The sequence below is a fragment of the Pan troglodytes genome, chromosome 18 (genome assembly GCF_028858775.2).
Source record: "Pan troglodytes isolate AG18354 chromosome 18, NHGRI_mPanTro3-v2.0_pri, whole genome shotgun sequence".
Classification (NCBI taxonomy): Eukaryota; Metazoa; Chordata; class Mammalia; order Primates; family Hominidae; genus Pan; species Pan troglodytes.
The window spans coordinates 44,178,100-44,193,687 of record NC_072416.2 but is presented as its reverse complement, the minus strand read 5'-3'; the positions used below and the strand labels follow the sequence as shown (position 1 = coordinate 44,193,687).

Here is a 15,588-nt window from a genome sequence, read left to right as displayed (position 1 = left end):
AAGAATTATTGCTATTGTTGTGATTATTCCTGTTTCTTTTACCTTAGTAAAAATAATTTTTTTAGCTTCTCATATAATTTTCCTAAAAAAACCCTAAGAGTTTGGTTAAATTCCTTGTAATTGTGTGTTATAAAAACTAACAGGGAAATGGCTAAAATAGATTAAAATCACACAAACTCAAGGAGTCAAGTTTCCATTGGGCAGACTTAGGAAAGACAGAACTGGAAATACTCCACCATCATAGACGTCAGACGCATGAGGCCCACTTTCTGTCGCAGCTCTGCCCAGATCCATCCTCTCCTAAGACCTCATCCAGGTTTGCCCTCACCCTAGAATCCTCTCTCACAGAATTAATTAAAGGAGACCAGAAATTTGAGTGGTGGCTCCTGCTGCCTCTCCTGAGCTGGTGCCCACAATTTCCTGAAAATAAAAAGCAGATAAATGGGAGCCAGGAGATGGAGAGGGTGGGGTTGCCAGGAGCCAGGCAGTGAAAGTTGGTTTGGGTGGCCACCATGGCTGGAAGTTTCCTGTCCATCCACTGGGGCCAAGTCCAGTAAGGCACCTCTGCTGGTGGAAGTGCACATGAAGGCCATAGCTCCTGAGGTGAGGAGCAGAGACCCATCTGACCAGACCCCCAATTCAAGGTCGCCCTGCCCACCCCCAGCCTCAGTTTTCCCTTCTGTGTAGGTAGAGTGTTGGCCTTTCAAGGACCTCTTCCTGCACTGCATGAGGCTCCCAGGAGCTACAACACGATGTCCCTGCCCAGTCATGCTCAGAGTTGGGCCAAGTGTCCCATCCCATTCCCTCTGCTTCCCCCAGTGGCTACTCCTGCTGAGAAGTTGGGGTGCTTTATCCTGGACTGAAAGCCTCAGGGAAGAACAGAGTTTCCAGAGGAGCCCCCACTCACCCAGAGAGGCACAATGGGAGCTCCCACGAAGACGGAGGCCCAGCAGGTAGCCCAGCTAAGTGAACAAGCCAGGACAGGCATTGGGAGCACTTTACCAGGAGGGCAAACCCAGCCCCTTGCAGAGCTGGGAGCCTCAGAAGCAGCTGAGAAGCCTTGGCCCACAAGTCTCTGAGTCCCTAAGCCACCTCCTGCACAGCTCCAGGGCCCAGCGGGCACCAGTAAGGATGGCCTCCTGGAGGCCTCAACTCTTTTTTGTCCTAGTGTGCAGGCTTTCACCATTCCTACCCCGAAAGCTCAACTAGTTTTTCTTCTTTCTGGGGGCTGGAGTAGGACTGCCTTTTTGCCTGGACTCATGGGTAGGCTGGATTGCCATACCCCCAGGAGACAGGCACCAGGAGCCCAGGAAAGAGGAAGGAGGAGCCCCTTCCCCACAGTGACCTGCTCGCCATTCACGTGCAGCGACAGGCCCACCTCTCGGAGGAGGATGCTGAGGCACAGGCAGGAGCAGTGTAGAGAGACACTGGGAAGAGGCACCAATCACACCTCTGAGCTGTCCTCTGGACCTCCAGGGGTGGGGGAAGGAGACCCGTTGGTGATGAAGACAGCTCAGCGGGTTGTGGCAGAGGCTCTTCCCAGGACTGGGAGACGACAGTGACTCAATGCTGTTCACTTCTAGACTGTGCCTTCTGAAAGTGGCCCTTCAGTTTCCCTCACAGTTACCCCACACCTGTCTGGGATGGCCAGGTAGGCAGAGACAAGCATAAACTCAGGGCGAGGGCACTAGGGCGTGTGGGCAGGGACAGAGGCCAACGGGGCAGGTGAGGGGAAATTTTCATCTACTTGCTGGATCTGCCCCTTTCCTGGGCTCTGCTTTACTCTTTACCCTCTGCCTCTGGCTCCCTGCCTGGCTCCTCCTCAGGTTCTTGCCTGCTCACTCCAGAAGTCCCAGGGGCTCAGCCCACCACCATTTGTCCCCAGGTTGTAGCTGCCCCTTCCATGTCCATCCCATGAGGACCTTCATCTGCATGAGCACACCTCTGGTCTCCTCTGAAATCAGAAGCCCTATCTCCCTGACAGACCCCTCCGCAGCTGGGCAAAGTCCACCTGCCACTGTTCCAGGCCAGAATGCCTGGGCATTATCCCCCTGCCTGCTCTCTCACACCCACTGCCCATTCCCCCAAAATGCTGTTGGCACCCCTTTTACAGCACCCACAACCACCCTCCCCTCCTGCTGTGCTATAGCTTTTGTCTCCTTGTGCCTTAACCCCTCTGTCCATCTGCCCCACGGCAGTCACCTGAGCCCCCGATCACTGGTGTGCTCACATCTGCAGTAACAATCTCACCCAGAGCCAACATCTAAGTCCCCACAGGCCTGTCCTGACCTCTTTACTGCTCCTGGAACCCCAGGGCCCTGTGCCCCAATCACTCCCTCTGCAACCTGGGTGCCTGCTCCCACCCCCAGCCTGCCCCCCAGAGCCCAGGGCATCCAGAGCAATCTAATACACATGTAATACATATGAATTACATAATAATTTGTAATACATCATATTATGTGCAAATTATGTAACATGAATTCATCATAATACATATAAATTATGATGTCATGATATATTGTGATGTCATAACACATATGAATTGTTAAGTCATAATTATAGTGATGTCACAACACATACGAATTACGATGTCATAATATGGTGTGATGTCATAATACCTACACATGATGACATCATAATATATTGTGATGTCTTAATACAAGCACATCATGGCATCATGATATATTGTGATGTCACAGTGGATGCATATTATAACATCATAATATACAATGATGTCACAATACATAGTGTTTATGATGTCATAATATATTGTGATGTTATATGAATTATGTGATGTTACATGAATTATGCTGTAATATATTGTGATGTCATATCATCTTTATCATATTTGTCATATTTATCATAATATATTTTGATGTTATAAATACATATGAATTATGATGTCATAATATCTTGTGATGTCATAATATTTATCATATTTATGATATAATAATATAAAATTTTCTCAGGTAATGAGAAGAGCACTGAAAAGAGCATCACATCAGAATATCGAGGTGGGCCTGGAAGTTGGTGGGAGTGTGGCCTGGATGTGGAAGGCGGGACCTGTCTTTGGCTCACCTGCCTTCCCACAGCTCACCTGGAGCTGTGGCACCAGCAGTAGAGCCCGGTCATGGAGTGTGGTGCCCTCAGACTGCTGTCACACCACCTCTGTGATGGAGAACAAGTTCAGCAGCCTTCAGTAGACATACAAGCTGGACAGCTAGGTGAGGGCTGTGACCCATGGGCAGGGGCAGCAAGGTAGGCAAACTCTAAGCTCCCATTTATTCTCTCAATGTGCTCTCCTGACCATCCCATTCTACCTGTAGGGCTTCTGGCCAACCAGACGCAGCAAGGTGGAATTCCACTGCAAAGTGTACAGCAACTTAGTATGTGGAGATGAACAGCAGCAAGGTGGTTTTAATGGCATGCCCTATGCCACCATGCTCAGGGGAGATGCTGCTGCTTGCCAGAAGCATGGGGATGGCAGGCCTGAGGCTCCACTTCACTGAACTCTACCATCATTATAGAAGTTTTGGAGTAGCCTACGAAAGACAGAATCATGTCATTGGTCAGAAGACAAAATCCTGTACAGTGAGTAGTTCTCACTGTAGATATGTAGATTTATTACCCTAAAAACAATGCTAATTTGGCGTTGGTTCATTTAGCACCTGCTATGAACAAATGCCTAAAATTAGAAGCGGTTTCTCCTAAAGTAAGATTACAGGAGGCCAGGCGCGGTGGTTCACGCCTGTAATCCCAGCACTTCAGGAGGCCAAGGCGGGCGGATCAGGATTGAGACCATCCTGGCTAACACAGTGAAACCCCGTCTCTACTAAAAATACAAAAAATTAGCCGGGGGTGGTGGCTGGCGCCTGTAGTCCTCGGGAGGCTGAGGCAGGAGAATGGTGTGAACCTGGAAAGCTTGTTGACCAATGACGGTCAACAAGCATGTAAAAAATGTTCAACATTGCCAATGATCAGAGAAATGCTAATTAAAAATCACAATGAAATTTTGTACAATTTTTTACAATCACATTTTACACTTTCATAATGGCTAATTATTACAAAGCAGAAAAAGGATAGATATTGGCAAGCATACAGAGATTTTTCAGAAAACTAAATAGAATTTCCATTTGATCCAGCACTCCCACTATTGGGTATCTACTTAAAGGAAAATAATTCATTATGTAAAGAAGATACCCACACTCATATGTTTATTGAAGCACTATTCACAGTAGCATATCTTCAATTTAAATTTATCAATCAATTGAAATTTATCAATGACTGACTATACATTTATACCATGGAATACTACTCAGTCAGAAAGAATAAAATCATCTTTTGCAGCCACATGAATGGAACTGGAGGCCATTATTGTAAGTGAAATAACTCAGAAACAGAAAATCAAATACTGAAGTTTCCCACTTATAAGTGGTAGCTCAATAATACATACACTTGGATATAGAGACTGGAAGAATACACACTGGAGACTCAGAAAGATGGGAGGTTGGTAGAGGGTTTAGGAATGAGAAAATACCTAATTGGGACAATGAGCACCATTCAGATGATTGTTACACAAAAGCCCATACTTCATCACTGTACAACATGTTCCTGTAATGAAACTGCATTTGTACTAACATACTAATAAAGAGAAAAAGACCCTGACTTTCATCAAGAGGGCAGACTGAATAGACCACATAATTTTCATAAATATTTAGATGATGCAGAAAAATAATTTTAATAAAAATAAATACAAAATGATATTGTATTTTAAGAATGGTGTAAAAAGAAAATTTGTTGAATTAGAGTAGTTAGTACTTAGCAGATACAATATGTTAGGCAAGATTGTAAGCCATTAGACATTTGTAGACAGAATATTTAACAGTGTAAAATAAGTAACACAAAGATTCATTGGCAATGACAAATTGACATATTTTAAATCATATTAGATGATATTAAAACCATTACAAAGTTTACTATTTTGTGTCATAATAAAGGATCATAACGTTAAATAACTTCTTTCAAAAGTTTAATTAGGCATGTAGATAAATGGGCAGCATGTTGACCAGTATATAGAGGATACACACCATTTTCAAAGACCGAACAAAAATTTAATTCATTTTTATTTTTGGTAGGAGAAGCAGCTGTATTAGCTGGGGATATAGTGGGGTTCTCTCCCTGGGAGGTGGGGTCTTCCACTGGTCACCCGCGACAGTGGTCCAGGAGGCGCCATGCAGTGCTGGGCTCAGCTGGGGGCCGGGCCTTGGAGAAGACGAACTGTACAGGGAAGCAGTAGCTGTGGGGTCCTCACCGCCCACTCCCCCTAGCTGTACTGGGTCCCTGGTGCCCCTCAGGCTCCCGCCAAACCGCCGTCTCTCTGGATAGTTACTATCAGTGCCGGAACCTTCTCCTCAGAACCCAGTTTGACTCAGGCCAGGCATTTCCGCTTCCTCCCCTTGGGCTGGACTTTGCGCTCGGGTTTCTTCCAGTCCTTCTTCCTGCCGCTTTTCTGCCCCAGCTTAAATTCCAGGCTCACGAATGTTCCAGCTGGGAAGGGCGTGTCCACCGTGCCTTCCATACTGTTCTCCCGGAAGGCCACTGCATGAGCGGGTGGATACCTCCAGGGCCACTTGGAGACCATTGCTCTGGGCCCCCTGAGCTCGGCCCCGCCCACGCCCTCCGCTCCCACCCGCGGGGTCAGCGGGATCCGCAGCCATCTCTTGCTTATGCCACCACCCCGGCCCTGTGAAACGGGTGTGCGCCTCTCAGCTCTCCGAGCCCGCCGGGAGCCGCATTCTCCCCTGCTCTGCCCCTGGGGGTGCCTGCCATGCCCGCAAAACGCTGGGCAGAGGTGAAGGAACCGGGAAATGTCCCTTTCTCCTAACTGACCTTAGGATCCTCCTGGTCCTCTCCACTCCCTCCCACCCTGCCCGCACTGTTCACTGGGGCTTGCAGTTTTAGCAAATTTCCCTGCCCACTGCCCTGGCGGGGAAGCAGTCCTGTTGCTCACTCCCACCCTTCATCTCTTTTCTGGCGCGTTCTCTGTCCCCACTGGGTCTGACACGACCCCTCTCCTTGCTGCTGTTCCTGACCCCCTCTCTGCCTCCCCTGCTTAGCCTCTTCCCTGAGCGCTTCTCCCTCCCCGTCCTGAATCTCCTGGCTCCCTCGGGGCGCCGCCCATCCCAGAGGGCAGGCAAAACCCACACAATTATTTTTAGTGGAACATTTGAATTCCACTGAATTCATGACAGCAGACACCCATCTGGTCAGATTTAAAGAATTATGAAATGATAATAGCAACTATCAATTTAAAATGTATTCAGGGTTAAGAATGCCCACCATTTTACCAACAACAACAACAACAAAACCCTGTTATAGATAACAAACTAATTCAGTAGAGTTGCAGGATACAATATTAACATGAAAATCAGTTGTATTTTGATACAGTAACAACAAAATATCTGAAAAAAGGAATAAAAATAATTCCATTTACAACATCAAATAGAAAGAAATATATAATTTATTACATAGAATGAGTTTAACAAAGAATATTAAAGATCTGCATTCTGAAAACTAAAATGTTGATGAAACAAATTGAAGAATACAAAATGAGAAATATATACTGTGTTCATGGATTCGAAAAATTAATATTGTTAAAATACCTGTACTACACAAACTCTTCTGCAGAGATAAATAACTTCCTATCAAAATTTTAATGCCATTAAAATAAATGTAGAACAAACAATTGTAAAATTTGTATGGAGCCACACAATACCCTAAATAGCCAAACACTGATAGGAACAAAAAGGCTGAAAGCCTCAAACTTCCTGATTTCAAACTATGTTACAGAGCTATAGTCATCAAAGTACTATAGTATCTACATAAAAACCAATGGAACAGAATAGAGGACCGAGAAATAAAGTCACACATATTCAGTCGAGTGATCTCACATAATTAGGAAAAGATAGACACATCAAGAAATGGTGTGGGAAAAACTAGATATGCATACACAAAAAGTGAACCTTTCTCTTATACCACCACAAAAATGAGTTTAAAATAAAGACTTAAACATAAGAACTGAAATCGTGAATCCTCTATAAAAAAATAGGAAAAGTGCTCCTTAACACTAGTCATGGCAATGATGTTTTGGATTCAACACAAAGAAGACAAGCAACAAAAGCAAAAATTAAAATGTGGAACTATATCAAAGGAAAAAGTTTCTGCACAATAAAGGAAACAATCAACAAAATATAAAGGCAATATATGGGATGGGAGAAAATATTTGTAAACCATATGTAGGATAATATGTTGCTATCCAAAATATATTTAATACTACTCAATATGAAGAAAAAAAAACCTTCACAGCAGAACGAAACACAAGCCAATTCCCTGATTAATTGGGGAAAATATCTAAATAGCCATTTTTTCCAAAGACATACAAATGGCCAGCAGGTATATAAAAAGATTCTCAACATTACTAATTATAAGAGTAATTACAATGAAAATCATAGTAAGATATCACCTTATCATGGTTTTAGGATAGCTATTATCAAAAAGTTAAAAGATAAAATGTGTTAGGGTGCAAAGAAAATAGGATACTTGTAGACAGTTGCTGAGCATGTCCATTGGTGCAGCCATTATAAAAAAACAGTATGGAGATTCCTTAACATTTTTAAACTTGATCTACCCTTAATCCCAATTCAGAATATAGCCAAAGGACATAAAATCAGTATCGCCAAGGGTATCTGCACTCCTCTGATACAAACAAATGGATAAACTGTGAGAGAGAGATAATTTCAGCTTTAATAATGAAATTCTTTCATTTATGACAATATTGATGAATCTTGAAGACATTATGCTAAGTGAAATATGCCAAATACAGAAAGACAAATACTGCATGATCTCGCATGTGGAATCTAAAAAAAAAAAAAAAAAAAAAAAAAGAAACAATAGAATGGTAGTTACCACAGGCTAGAAAGTGGGGAAAAGTGGGGAGATACCATTGAAAGCAGCATACCTTCAGTTATATAATGAAAAACTGCTGGGGACCTAATGTGCAGAATGGTGACTATATTTAATAACAACGTGTAGTTGAAATTTGTTACAAAATTAGATCTAAAGTGTTTTCATCACACACAAAGAAATGTATAATGTATGTGAGGGGATAGATTAACCAGCTTCACTGAGATAATTTAAAGATGTATACACACCTCAAAGCACTCTATTATATATACCATAAATATATACACTTTTCAATGTGTAAATCATAGCTCAATAAATGTGAAAAAAATTAAGAGTAATCAGCAGGTCATATCTAGCCACATGTAAACTTTATTGAAAACTCTCTTGGCCGCCATTTCTGGCTCAACCCAGGAACGGCCCAAGAGCTTCTGGCCCGTTGACTTCTGCAACACTCCTCCTGCTGTTCCTCCAGCTGGGGAAGATGTCATAGTTCCCAGGAGTTTTCTGGTTTCCAGGCCCTGCAGCTCGGGCAGAGCCATCAGCATTCCCCCTGCTCATTGCTCACAACCCTGTATGGCTCCAGGTAACGTGTGTCAGGGCATCCTTGTGAGGGCCACAGCAGCCAGCCATGGCCAGGCTGGCTTTTGTCGCTGGCATTCCCGTGGCCTCTGGCTCCGCAGACATCCTTTAGGGCCCCAGCACAGCCCCTACTCACATTACCAGTGAAGACAATGTAATGCAGAAGACACTGAGGAGGAAAATAAGACAAAACATTGGCCCCCATGTATTAGGGTAATTGCCATTAGATCACCTGTGTTGTATACGGGGTCACTGTTTATTATTACTGCTGTAAAACCGGCTACAATTGGAAGAGAAAATGATCTAGAGCATACTCTTTCTTTGAATCCCTGAAGTTGGTGTCTGTAAGTTTCAGGCAGAAATTTGACCATGACTAGCAAAGTTATGTCCTTGTAGATCAAGACGGTCAAAATGGAACAATTGTTAGTGAAAAACGGATTGTTCAAGTGAAAGCTAAATGTGACCCTTACATACTTGAGCATACATAGACATGAAATGAAAATTGGAGAGACTGTGTTACCCTTTCGCATTCACCCTGGCAGTGATACCTGTGATGGCTGTGACCCACAGCAGGTCAGAGCTCACTTTCACCTTGATAAGAAAGGTGAATGTTTGTTGGTCCAACACTAAGAAGAAAAAGATTTGGAAATAAGAAAATAATTTTAAAAATGTGAGTAAAATATGGTTTACAGAATACAGACTATGAAGATGAATAGACACTAAAGCTTCCAAAATATAAAAATAGAGCTGGAAAATGTAGTGAGAAGATTGGAAGTGAAGGAACTTTCCAAAAAGATGATGCTTCTGCATCTATTCATTCTGAAATTACTGACAGCAACAAAGGTCGGAAGACGTTGAAGAAGATGGGTTGGAAAAAAGGAGATGGACTGAGGAAGATGATGGGGGAATGAAAACTCCAATTTAGCGTCAAGTTCACCAACACACATAGGCTCGGAGACAGGAAATCCATCCTCAATTGAAGATGTTCACCTTCTCCAAAACAAAACAAACAAACAACAACAACAACAAAAAACTGGGACAAAGCATGAGAAAGGTTTGCTGAAAAGTTCCCAGAAACTAAACCTTGAAAAGATGACCCAGGAACCATGCCTTGAGTAAAAGGGACTGTAGAGTGAAGTTTAATGATAGAAAAAATCTCAAGCTTTTTAAAAAATACAATTTGGAAACACTTATTTTATTTTATTTTTTGTGGAACATTTCTCCCCAAAAAAGTCTGTGGCACAAGGGAGCTCTGTCACAGTTTACCTCTTCCTGATTTTGAAATGTGTAATAAAGTTTAGTTTGCAGCTTTTTAAAACCAGCTTTTAAACTAATAAATAATGACTGAATCAAGTTATACAGTAAGTGGACTAAAATTTACAGGGCACAGATAAGTTTATCAAACTTCATTATTTTATCTTGTCATTTACAACTTCAATATAAGCAAAAAGTCATATATGCAAAACACATATAACAACTAATAACTTAAATGTACATTTGTCCTTGTCTCCTTATAGTCACGGTAAGGCGCACAGCAAAAAAAAATAGTTTATAAAAATAAATCTGACTATATGCATCTTTGTTTATGCCCTTTAGAACCTAGATAAAAGAACTTCTTGTACTTGAAACAGCTTAAATAATATTATTGAAGAACTAATGAACAGGTGACATATTGTAGAAAATTAGTCTGTTATTGTTGTCTTCTGTGAAGAATCTGTTTATTTGTGCTATATATTCAGCATTTATATTTGGCTTGTTTCATAGCTAATGAGATATTTAGATATGAACAACTGAGTACAGTGTTGAAATAGTGTGCTGGCATTTGTAGTTTTCATAAATATTATTGCAGGCAGTGGAGTTGTGCCAGAGAAATCTGATTTCTAGTACAAAAGAAATACTTAGCCAAGGCCTTAAGTTTAGGATATTTATTGAAAATGTCCTCAATTGCAATAAAAACATTATAACATTAAAAAATCCTCTTTTGAACAATTCTAAATTAAACAAAAAATTCAAATGATGCCTTTTATGGAGGTAGGGAAGTGCTAATGAGATAGAATGGCAATTGAAGCCAAAAGATCTTAATTCAGGTAAATAATTTTGCTCATATTAGTTTTATGTTAAATGAAACAATAATTGTAACCATATACTATTTACTGCAGTGCAGTATTTCAGAAATTTGTGCATAATACATAATTAATTTTCTAATGGTAAAAAAGGAATCACATTCTGTGAATTATTAAGGGAGGAGACAACCCCTCATATTGTCTTATGCCCAATTTCTGCCCCCAAAGAAAGAAGACGTAAAAACTAAAAGGAAGAAATGAAATCCACAGGCAGACAGCTCATTGCTGCACCCTGGGCCTGGTTAAAGATTGACCCCTGACCTAATTGGTTACGTTATCAATAGGTTTCAGACATTGTATGGAAAAGCATTGTGAAAATCCCTGTCCTGTTCTGTTCAGTTCTGATTACTGGTGCATGCAGCCCCCCAGTCATGTACCCCCTGCTTGCTCAATCGATCATGACCCTCTCATGCAGACCCCCTTAGAGTTGTAAGCCCTTAAAAGGGACGGGAATTGCTCACTTGGGGAGTTCAGTTTTTGGAGACGTGAGTCTTGCTGATGCTCCCAGCTGAATAAAGCCCTTTCTTCTTTAACTAGGTGTCTGAGGGGTTTTGTCGGCAGGTTGTCCTGCTACATTATTACAATATGGTCTATGGAAGAGAGCAGTATTTCAAATGAAGAAACATGGAATTTCTCATGAGGGGATGATCTATGCCATAGAAAATCTATGTAAAATATTTTACTCATGTATGCAACTGTTGACATTTCTGCTTCTTAGGAAAACAACATGCTTTAAAAACTTAATGCAGATACTAAAATCACCAAGAAGTTACAAGAATTCACAAAATGCCTAATATAGTTGAAAGAAAATTATGGAAACTTTTCATGACCAGAAGAAAATAAAGGTAATGATCCACAGAAGTATCAACCTAAGAGGCCATTGCTCCATTCAGATGCATCTGATCAGAAGGATGTCAGATCCATGTGTGTTGCTCAGCTTCTGAGGAGGCATATGGAATAAATCCAGATAAACTGCCTGCAGGCATCCCAAGTATGCTGTGTTCCATATGTGAGAACTAAATTATGAATTACATTGCACAAAAGGAGATACACTACTAGTGTGAAGCCTTAGATAAATTATACAGCACATAAAACTCAGATATAAGGTTTATATTTAAATGTTTGCCAACATAATAAAAAAACATGAAACCAAAATACTGTGGGAAAAAACTATGAGCTTGTCCAGTCATATTTGGAAAAGAGGCAAATGGAAAGTAAACTATTGAAAATATAGTAAAACAATTTAATGTACAGCATACAAATTACACATTAAAATAGACTGAGCTGATGAGCGGTCTACTACACTGAAATGTTGAGCACAATTAACGTAGTCATATACTTTATAGAGTGCAAATTAATACAAAATACAAATATATATATGAAGATTAGATGAGAAGAAATGAAAATGATTTAATTGTTTTACTAGATTATATAAACAGGAAGGCAATATTGAAAGGATTGGTGACTCATAAGTTTCAGAAATTGGAAACAAGACATGAATCCTATTAAAGTTTAGTGTGTAATGTGTCAAAAAAGATAAAAAATACTTAAAGAATGGTTTTGGTTATTTTGAATGGTGCTTTAATAAACATGGGAGTCCAATTATCTTTCTGAAGATTGATTTCATTTCCTTTTGACATATAACCAGTGGTGAGATTTCTGGGTCATGTATATGGTAGTTCTTTTTATAATTTCTTGAAAAACCTCCATGCTGTCTTCCCTAATGGTTGTACCAATTTACACTCTCACCAATAGTGTATAAGTGCCCATCTACAGATGAATGAAGAAAATGTTACACACACGCACACACACACACACGAATAATGTTCAGTAATAAAACAGAATGAGCTATCATTCATGTTAACATGGATGTATCTAGAGGACATTATGTTAAGTGAAAAAGCCAGTCACAGAAAGAAAAAGACCACATGATGTCACTCATATGTGAAATCTTAAAAAATTGATCTCATAGAAGTAGAGGGTAGAATGGTGGTTACCAGAGGCTAGGGAGAGTGAAGGGATGAAGGGATGGGGAGAGGATTGTCAAAGTTCCAAAGTTACAGTTAGAGAGAATAAATTCTGGTGTTCTATTACATAGTAGGGTGACTATAGCTAATAATAATGTACTATTCTGTTGGAAACAGGCCCCCAAATCTGGCCATAAACAGGCCCCCAAATCTGGCCATAAACAAAATCTCTGCAGCACTGTGACATGCTTGTGATGGCTATGACACTCACGCTGAAGGCTGTTGGTTTACCAGAATGAAGGCAAGGAACACCTGGCCCACCCGGGGCGGAAAACTGCTTAAGGCATACCTGAACCACAAAAAATAGCATGAGCTATCTGTGCCTCAGGGACATGTTCCTGCTGCGGATAACTAGCCAGAGCCCATCCCCTTGTCTCCTGTTTTAGTTAATCTATAATCTATAGAAACAGTGTTTATCACTGGCTTGCTGTCAATAAATATGTGGGTAAAACTCTGTTTGTGGCTCTCAGCTCTGAAGGCTGTCAGCCCCCGATTCCCACTCCGAGCTCTAGATTTCTGTGTGTGTTTCTTTAATTCCTCTAGCGCCACTGGGTTAGGGTCTCCATGACACAGCTGGTCTCAGCACTGTTTATTCCAACACAGCTAGTAGAGAGGTTTTTGAATTTTATTAGCACAGATAAATGTTTAAAGTGCTAGATATGCAAATTACCCTGATTAGGTCATTGTATAGTGTATAAATGCATTGAAATATCACACTGTACCCCATAAATATGTACAATTATTACGTATCATTATATATAAAATAAATCTTAAAAGAATAATGATCAAAATGCAAGGCATCAAAAAGAAAAAAACTCTTAAAAGTAGTGAGATAGAAGACAGATAACTTATGAAGCTGAGGGCCAACTCTTACCTCTCTATCAAGTCAGAAAACAGAAAAATTAATATCAGTAAAATATTAAAAGCTTCTGGACAGCATAGAAATTTATTAACAGAGTGAAAGGACAATCTAGAAAAGAAAATATTGTGTGCATTTGCCAAGGAATTAATATCCAAATTACATGAGACTCAACTCAGCAGCAATAAAAATAAAAAAAAAAAACCCAACTGAAGAGTGAGCAAAAGACCTGAATAGACATTTTTCCAAAGAAGACACAAAGAAATGCTCAACATCACCAATCATCTGGAAAATGCAATCCAGAATAACGTGAGATAGCACCTCGCCCCATGTAGAATTATGAAAAAGACGAAAGATAACAAGGTTTAATAAGGATGTGGAGAAAAGGGAACACTTATGCACTGTTGATGCGAATGTAAATTTAGTACATTTTCAGATTTATTCATCTCTTAGAAACGTGCATGGAAAACTATGCAGGTTTCTTAAAACAAAAATAAAAACAAAACAAAAAACAAAAAGCAAAAACCGAAAAATGGAACTACCATACCATCCAGCATTCCCACTATTGAGTATATTGGAAAGGAGCAAAATAAATTTGTTTAGATACTTGGGGATATTGGTTTGCAGGTGACTAGCCAAATTTATTTCACAAAGGAAGCTCCCACCATAGAGATTCACTTCAGAGTTCATGAAGTATTTTGAGGCTACGAGTATATTAATGTATTTGTTAGGGGGAAGAGCATAAGAACTTTAAGTGTTATAAATTCAGATAATGGAATGTAATTCATAGAATATAATTCAGTTTGGGGGGCATGGGAGGAAGCACACATTCTTCACATATGAGTGTAATGTGCAATAGTATTTCTTGCTCTTAAATGTGAGCAGTTTTTAATTTGGGTTGGGTTAGAATTAGTTAAATTTAAATCTAATAAAGAGGTTTGTTGTAATACTGAGGCAATATAATACCCTTAAAATGAAAGTTACAATGTAGTTCTTGTAAAAGGTAACTAAATATTTTTTTCTGTTGGAAATAGTTGATTTCTGAGTAATGGTACTAGCGTTGATGACATTTTAACAGTAATTAGCTATTTTGGCACTTAAAACTTGAGTGAAAACATTTTGTTTCTCTTCAAACAAAAGCAAAATCATAATGTTGTTTTGTATCACTTTGGAGCAACTGTACCCTGCCTCTTGTGTTTTATAAACTCATTGATTCATTCTTTAGTGTGCCACCAAGTACCTTTTTCTTGAGAGTCAAAATATATTTGTTTCCCAATAACCAAAAAGGTACAATAGTGTAAAGGTGGTTTTTAAAAACATAACTAGGTGTGGTGGCATATGCCTTTAGTCCCAGCCACTCAGGAGGCTGAGTCAGGAAGATCCTTTGAGCCCAGGCTGTAACGCACCACGATTATGTTTGTGACTAGCTGCTGCACTCCAATCTTGGCAACATAGTGATACCTCATCTCTAAAACAAAGAAAACAAAACAAATGACATTTAAGCACTATTGCTTAATTTTAAATTGACAGTCTTTAATTTATTGTTTTGGATAAGACATTCTGGGGCTTCTCGAATCTTGGCCAAAACCCAGTTGTTTTGGAAAATTGTTTTAAATTCAGCATATTTATGTATTTTGAATAAAAATATACTACAGGGAAATTTTCAAATTTTTCATTATATTAGTCTTTTTGAAAGAGAACAACTTAGGTAAGCTAAATATATAATGCTCCATTTTTTCATGCTCTATTAAAAAGGAAACAGATTCCATACATCTAAATCAATGTTTCTCCAGAATCATGACTTTGTCTGAAAAAAAAAATTATCCGTGGATAAAATTCAAAACTACATTGCTGTAAGAAAAGTTACAAGGTAAAGTTTAGAGACATAAATAATTTAATTTGGACTCAAAAACTGAATTTGTTTAACATTGCTACATAATTTGAGTGAAGTTTTCTCCTGCTCCATTTTTCTTGACCTATATAAATACATTTTAAGAAATCAAGATCTATGAACGTCAACCAGCATTGACATTGGATT

At 39.9% G+C, this 15,588-nt stretch overlaps 1 long non-coding RNA gene and 1 pseudogene across 1 annotated transcript in view; both read left to right on the top strand.

Moving 5' to 3' along the window:
* LOC129137331 (uncharacterized) overlaps nucleotides 1-15,588 on the top strand; it is a 105,516-nt gene that overhangs the window by 42,312 nt on the left and 47,616 nt on the right. The gene's annotated exons all lie outside the window — the stretch shown is intronic.
* LOC104002613 (angiogenic factor with G patch and FHA domains 1-like) lies at nucleotides 3,131-9,693 on the top strand (annotated as a pseudogene).